This window comes from Pygoscelis adeliae, unplaced genomic scaffold, assembly GCF_000699105.1.
Source record: "Pygoscelis adeliae isolate BGI_AS28 unplaced genomic scaffold, ASM69910v1 Scaffold171, whole genome shotgun sequence".
Classification (NCBI taxonomy): Eukaryota; Metazoa; Chordata; class Aves; order Sphenisciformes; family Spheniscidae; genus Pygoscelis; species Pygoscelis adeliae.
Window position 1 is genome coordinate 5451605 of NW_008824186.1, and position 8218 is coordinate 5459822.

Genomic DNA, 8218 nt, shown 5'->3' on the forward strand with positions numbered 1-8218 from the left:
CACCCTGGTACCACAGCAAGTTGAAGGTAAGAGCAGAAACAGCTACCAAAATGGTATTTTGAAACATTGATGTCATCTCTAAAAGCCCTTCATCACCTGAAGCAACTGATAAGACCTTCAGAGCCATCAAGACTGCTTTTCCTGCTTTCCATGTTTGTATTTCACCCGACCTTAATCTTGATTTAAATGAGTCAGTGTTAAATTCTGGAAACATCTTTAACCAAGTGTTCCCTACCTTGCCAGAAGCTCATCTCATGGCAAATCATATGAAAGTATAACATTTAAATAAGAATCATCTTCCTATGTAATACAAAAAAAAAAAACCAAACACAACCCACCCCAAACTTGTCAACAAGTGAACAAAGTGTCATCATTACAAGAAGGAGTTTTGGTCATCTATGTGCTTGTCTGGCCATACGAAAGGCATCCAGAAACTACGTTATACATCACATGCATAAAAGTTTCCTTAGTTTAAGCTGATGTGTCATTGTATTCAACTATTTATTGAGGAGTAATTTTGGATTCCACGAAAGCAAATAGAAATTCACTATTTGAAATGAATGGAAACCTTTTTGAAATTAGTATTGACCCTTAATAAGACAGTCACACAGCATACAAGTAGAATTAATAATTCATTTGTTACATTCTTCAGTAAAAAAGTGAGGAGGGGAGAGAAAAGAAAAAGAAAAGGCGATGCACATAACTAAAAAGAAATAAAATAATAGATTTCTGACTCTTCTTCCTTGTGTCCCATCTCTAGTATTTTTTTTCAGCACACCTGGCAGCAAGTTCTATTCAACCACATTAATTTAAATCAGCATTTATTGTTATTTTGATGCTACATACCAGCATGAAAGAAACAGTCATGTTACCATGGATACTTATGATAGAATAGTGAAAAGGTCATAAAAAGTGCAGTCAGCTTGTCATTTTCTCTTCCAGAAAAAGCCAACCTTCCCAGGCTACCAGGCACCTCAGTCATGTACCAACAGCTACTACGTCTTCCATCTTCCTTTCATGTGCACACATACATGGTGGAATGGGGGAAAGGCACTGGTGCATCAAGGGAGTAAATTATGCTTGATGATGCTGAGTGAGCTTAAGAAAACTCATGAAGTTTTGCAACTTGAGGAATTATTTTTTAGTTCTGTTACCGCTCAGCCTCAGTTACCTTTTTGGAGGGCGGGGAGTGGAATAGAAAGGCCTACTGCTAAGTCTCGGTTTCATCTCAAGGATTTTACTATGCTTGCATGGGAGATCATCTCCGCAAGTGGTTTAGTAGCTCCAGTACAGGTTGTCTGCAGCTATAATAGTGCTCTATCACCCAGACATCATATTATCATTCTTTACATAATTTCTCCATCCTGATCAGATTTGATTGAATAATTCGGTAGCTTCCATGCTTACCAACACTGCTGCTTTAGTCCTGCTCTGCTGCAAATATCCTATAAAGGCTGCCACAGCTCAGTTTCAGGCTACGAACACTTCAAGGGCTCAGTGTAAAGGATTTCCCATCTCAGGACATGGGAGTGGGGGCTCTCACTCCACTTGGGCACAGCCTGCTCACAGCCAGGCTGTTAGGAGATGGCAGCAGTGGCTAAGCAGGGATTGCAGCAATTGCAACCCTAAATGTTGAGATATACACAGGTAAAATTGTATTACTGTCAAGAGACATGCTCAGCAGCGAATACAGGTAGGACAAATGGAAAAACTGCATTTTTAGGGGCAGAATTCTATAACTAAGGACTGGACACTTAATCTTAAATGCTACTCTTGTCAGACTTGATTGTACTCAAGCTGTTTGCCTGAAGACATAAAAAAGCATCCTTTTCCCCCCCTCATATTCAACTAACTGACCTTGATCTAGAGCTTTCTATTGTTTTGAAGGGTTTGGGGGGTTTTGTTTTGTTTTCTACAGATGTATTTTAACAGCATAACGTGCATCTTAAGAAAAGAATAATATATTTATACCAAAAAGTGGGAGAGAATTGTTTGCAGATTTTCTTACACTTAGACTGTATAGGCAATTTGTTTAGTGCTGCGTACACTTAAAGCGAGATCAAATATTAATGTATAATAACTTCAAAGACCTTGGATAGAAATATTCCATATAAACACATTAGACATGCAGAACTCAAGAAATATCATATTTTCACTCTTATAATTAAAGGCTTTCCATTTCTTCACTCAAATTTATTGACAATCTTACTAAATAAATAATTACTCCTAGCTTAGCAAGCAGAAGTAAGGTGATTATGTATGCTCTTTTACAAATAACCATACACAGAAAATATAAATAAGAAGAAAACAATGGAACTATTACTGCAAAATTCCAAGGCATTTCAAACACTAGTTGTCACACAGATTCTTGCAAATCCGGCTAGATACACTGATAGTGTTGGAATATCATTGCCTACTTTAGAGAGGAAAATGGATCAACTGTCTCCCTTTGCAAAATACAGCACAGGCTTATGCTTGCCAGAGCAGAAAGACATCCACTTATGCTTGTATTTGTAGTAACTACTATAGCAGAGGTCCTAATTTTATTTTCATTCTTTGGAAATAATGGTAATAAAAAAGGAATCATGAATTAATGGTGTATATTATATTCCATGATTTTGAATGCATATGTGTTAATAGGGAGAATTTCTATAGATATACTTACACGAAGCAGACCATTAACGTATCCTGCTGTCAAATACTAGACATAGAAGTCTTCACAAGGCTTTGCACAAAAGACTTTCAGAAGAATAAGGGCACAATCTTTGGAAAAAATATAATACATTTTATTTCAGGGTGCTTTACAAACACAATTGGTAAAATTTATTTGTGAAAAAACCCTACAACTGAGGCAAAGCTACAGGTATAACTCAGCTATCCCAATTTCATGGCCAGTGCTCTGTGAAGCAGACTACATTATGATGTAGATATCCTACCACTACTGCAGTGCAGAGAATGCCAGCTTTTTTATGTATTTTTGTATGTGTGTGTATACACATACATACACACATACAAATGTACATGTATACATATTTTTGTAGCACCATTATAGATAACTAGAACAGTAACTTGATACATTTTTACACTCTATACAACATACTGCATGTCTATGTCTTAAAAATACTAGCCAGACACTCTGAATTCCCAAGTTATAATCTCTGAAATACAGTATGATAAATGGCATCTTAAATAATGGAAGGAGTACGAAACCACAGATATCAGAGTACTCTTTTTATAAGGATAACTGTTGTGAGCTAGTGAACGCTGCGGACCTCAGTGATGCAAGATGAGTGCAAGTGTAGTTCTGAGACAACAGTACTGGTTGAGCAGGAGCAGAAGGGACAAGTGACTTACAGGAGACACTTCTTCAGCTCTTACTTACATTTCTCTCTCCCCTCAAAGAAAGATTTCACTTTCACTTTGAAAATAGATTCAGCATTCCTCTTCCCAATTTTTCTCCTGCTTTTCCCACTCCATCTCATTCCTTCCCCCTCAGTGGAGAGTTTCTCTGCCTTTGGAAATGTTCCTTGATTTAACTAAACTCTTAACAAATCTGTTAAGCTAACGAAGGGCAAAACGTTCTTACCAAAATAGGAATGCAAAGCATAAGTCTCAATGTGAAGTATTTCAATATACTGGGCCTAATATTTCATACCCACATGTTCAAAAACAATCAGCATAAACACATACAAAGAATTAATGCATGCAGCTTATTACTGCTCTTGATTAAAACCTGACACATTAACAATACCACTTTGTGAGAGGTTTGGGGTGACTGATTCCCAACTCAATCTTCAAGACGCATGCTTTTATAAACACTGCAGGAATCCACTTGCTCTGAATGGTGAAGTCCTGGAAACTTGCTTGCATGGCAAAGGAAGGTTCATGAGTGACAAAAGCACATAAGTGTGGAAGCGTTTCTAGCAGTTTCTTCTTCAGGACTGTATGTTACACTTTCATTTAAAAGCATATATTTCAGGTGAGACAGGATATTTATTATTACCTCTTACAAGTATGCACATAGGAGAAATATTCAGAATCACATAGTTACCTAATCCAACTTTCACAACATCTCAGAGGAAGTCTGATATGCCATTATCTCAATTTTTTGAAATATTAAAAAATACATTTCTAGCAGTAAGTTTAAATACCATATCACATAACAAAACAGTGTTAGAATACTAGCTCACAACACATTGATGCATCATCTTGATCCGTATTCATCTGAAAAAAAAATGATGCAACTGCCCGAGGATAGTGCCTAACTAACTTCAGTACCAAGAAAAACAGGGAAAAAAAAAAATCCTGGTTACCACAGTGCTGGAATTATAGCTTAAACAGAGTTAGGTAAAAGCTGCTGCAAAGGCCCCTTTGAAGGTCGTGTAAACTTTGTAAGAGATTTCCAAGGTAACCCCTTTTAAATCTAAGGGCCAGCCAATTCAGAAGCAAGTTCATTAAAATAATAAAAAAGTAAATTTAAGTAAATTTAACCTCATTGTTAACCCTGCTTTTAGCAGGTTAGACTTCCAATTCAAATTATCGTTCAAATCTTTAGCAAATATATGCAGCCCACATAGGTTTACTGTTAAAGTACAAAGAAATGAGCAATTTCATGAGCAGGTGATTACAGAAAAAAGTTTGATTTCATTCTATGAAACACCTCTTTTTCCACTGTCCAAACCGGCAATGATTATGTATTTAATATTTAACATATCTGGGCTACCTACCTTCATTCCACACTGAAAGCCTACATTTTATGTAATATTACAACTGCAGTAATTGTTAGTGACAACAAGACTCGATCGAACCACTACATACGTGGTAAGAAGCAGTTCTAGGATCTCAGAAAACAGAACAACAAAACCAACTCACTCAGGAATTTCTGGACTTCCCTGCGTTGACCACAGAGGCAGCAGTGCTGAACTACTTCATCTATAAATTTACATTTAAATTTGTATGTAGTAGAGGGAAGGGAGGAGGAGAAGAAAACAGTACAAGGGAAATCCAATCCTCTACTTCTTGCTGCATAAGTTGTGCAAGTACAAGAACTAGATCAACCTTCAACATCTACAGATGACCTGCAGTATATTACTTGGTATTAGGAAACTCAAAACAATTTTTTTGTGGAATCTTCTGCTTTGGAAGCTGTTACAAATGTCTCTCCTTATATATCTAAAACAAGTCATCCCTGATAACATGTAGATGCTGTCACATGTGGTGTTTATTTAGACTCCACTGAACCAAGCACTTTGAGTCCAAGTTTTCGCAGGGACCTCTTTCATTCTGTAGCTACATGAACTGAGACCTAAACCAAACACGCCACCAGGTTCACCAAGGTCACTGAAAAAGGAGTTAGGACATCTTCAGAAACAGAGCATTTCAGTCAGCAATCATTGACTTTAAAACTCCTTTTTTAGCACCTCAGAGATGCTATATCCAGCAGACACCTCAGGGCAAATCTGCCTTCTCATACTGAAATTTGATGCTGTTGAAGTCAGCATTCATTCAAAACTGGAGGCAGAAAGAATATGTGCATACCAAGGTGGTTTGACAGTCTACATACAGGTGCATTAAAGAATTATTTATTGTTTAACTCAGAAATACTTTCTTGTTTAATTTATTAAATACTGCGTTAAGTTGGATAAGTTTGACTTCTATAAAACAAAAGCTACTTGATAATCCTTCCAGACAAAATAAAAATCAAGTCTCAGAAAACAATTTTTTCCATTTCTGTGAGACTAATTTGTTTAAAAACTGAAAATGCTAGGCAACAGTATCTTAATAACATTTTTAACAAAACAAGGAAAGAATAACAAATTTCAGTTACATCTGAGTAGCCCTGGAGAGGTCAGGAACCATTCTTATTGGGTTTCACAGTGGATGGACTTACTCTGGGTATCAGGTTCAACAGACCTCAGAAGTAGGCTAAAAATTGCTTTAAGGACTTGTTTCCATTTTAAATTACTTTTTCTTTTAATTTTAAAATCAGTTTGGAGTTCAAGAGGACTTTTCTAATGCTTTTTTGGTACATCAAATAAGGCTGAAATTGTCTGATAACAAACAATGTTTTTTATTGTGGAAGAAAAGTCTTCAAAGTATTGTCTCCTCTTAGTCAGAGTGTAGCATATTTAGCCACAATTCGATTTTTAGCATCAATTCATTAGAGCATCCAAAAATTTTCACTTAGAAAATGAGACACTGAATAAAGGTCCCTTGAAAAGCTGACCAAATGTTTTTCTTAAAAACATTTATAATCATTTAAAACTTTTCTACCTGCTTCCCCTCCCGCCTTCCCCCTTCTTAATTTAAAAACAGTAAAGGTAGGCTGGTACCTATGCTTAGATTTAAGGCAAATGATCTCTTCCAGTATATTTGGATCCTAACTGACCACCAGTTTTAACAAAAAAAAAAAAAAAAAAGAAAAAGAAAAAAGGAAAAAAAGAACCATGTGTAGAAAGAAATGAAATCCAATTAAATCAGTTGTAAAGAATTTGGTCTTCTACAGCTATACTGCGATTGAATGTGATCCAAGAGAAAATTATTACAGTGAAGTCATTAGGATAGTTCGGTCTTGAACTTTACAAACACCCCAGTCCAGATAATCCAAATATCAGAGCTGGTATCATACTACTCAGACTCCTATATCCAAAGTACTTCAGCATTTTTGATAAATCCACATATAATTTGACCACCATTTACCTGTTGGGAACCTACGGTGTGAAATAATTTGAGACACTTGGGGGGGTAGGGGTGTGTAGAAATCACACAGAGAAACTACTGTTGATAAGCTTCTCATAAGGAATCTTGCACTACAGTAAGTATTTCTGATTTCATGTTAAATAATATCAGGAGTAGTCTCTCAAAAGTATAAATGGAGAGTCAGATAACATGCAATATAATGACTAGTAGCGTAGAAGATACACACGTAAACCATACCTATATTGTGTCATTCTGAAACTGCTATAGCTATTTATGATGGTCACAAATGCGTTTTCCACTTCATTCTATACTGGACTTGCTTTACTGTGTTGTTTCATAATATACAAGTTGATATTGTGTTTTTATGGCCAAATAGAGGTTACGGTAAGAGACCGCAAGCAAAGGAGAATGTTCCACGGTTTCTTTACAAAGCTACAAATAGAACATGTTGCGTGTTCTTATTCACACCAGTGATATACATATGTGCCTTCCCCTCTGCATAAAGAAGTCTGCATAACTTCTCTTAATAAAGTAGGAATGTAAGGCTTTAACTGATAATTGGATTTCCTTAATGAAATAATAAGAATTTCCTAATATTTTGCACTGTTTTCTGTTATACCCTATTAAAAACCTGATTTTTTAAAAGCTAGCAGAAGTGCAGCTCTAATTCAAAATTTATTAGATAGGACATGCATTAGGATTATACTATCAAGATCATATCAAAATGTCATTAACACAGAATTAATGGGAACTCAGTGAAAATTGCTACATTATATCAACAGTAAGATTGTCACACTAATATTATGTTATAATTGCATAGTTAAAAAATCTTGCAGATCTGTGCATTATAATGGAACAATTGCACTTTTTAAAACACAAAGTAAGTACAGTCTGAAGCAGTCATGTCAGACTACCATGTCACTACATTTATTTTTCAATATAATTGTATATACGTTTATCACGTCTCATTAATGGTCTAAAACATACAGCCCACACAAATGCATGGTAACGAACAGAGTAAAGTTTCAGTCAAGCAGAGCGAACAAGCATGACCAGGACACTTTCGTTCTGTTTACCTGAAAAACTTCAGATGTTAACTCATTGCTTTTGTCTCCCCATACAGTGCTGGGAATCACAGTAGGAAAATGGCGTCTGTACTTCTCCACAGCCATCTGTATTCCTACCTACAGTGAAAACTGAAACACGCAGTAAAAAAATTAAGCTCAGAGCTGAGATACTGAGCTCATGAAAACCCTTATGGTTCCACTAACTTCAGAGAAACCACTATTTTATATTTTCTCAAAATATGGCCTAAAAAGGTTTCATAACACTCAAGAATTATCTCACATTTTCTTTACTGATCTGCAGTTTCAGATTAAAGCCAGTATGTGTATCAAACTAGACATCTCAGTGGCAAACATTAATCATATTTAAAAAACACTAGTATAAAAAAAAAAAGAAAAATCTTAAAAAACCAGACAAGATTTAACTTCAATCAACATTTAGATTATTTAGGAAT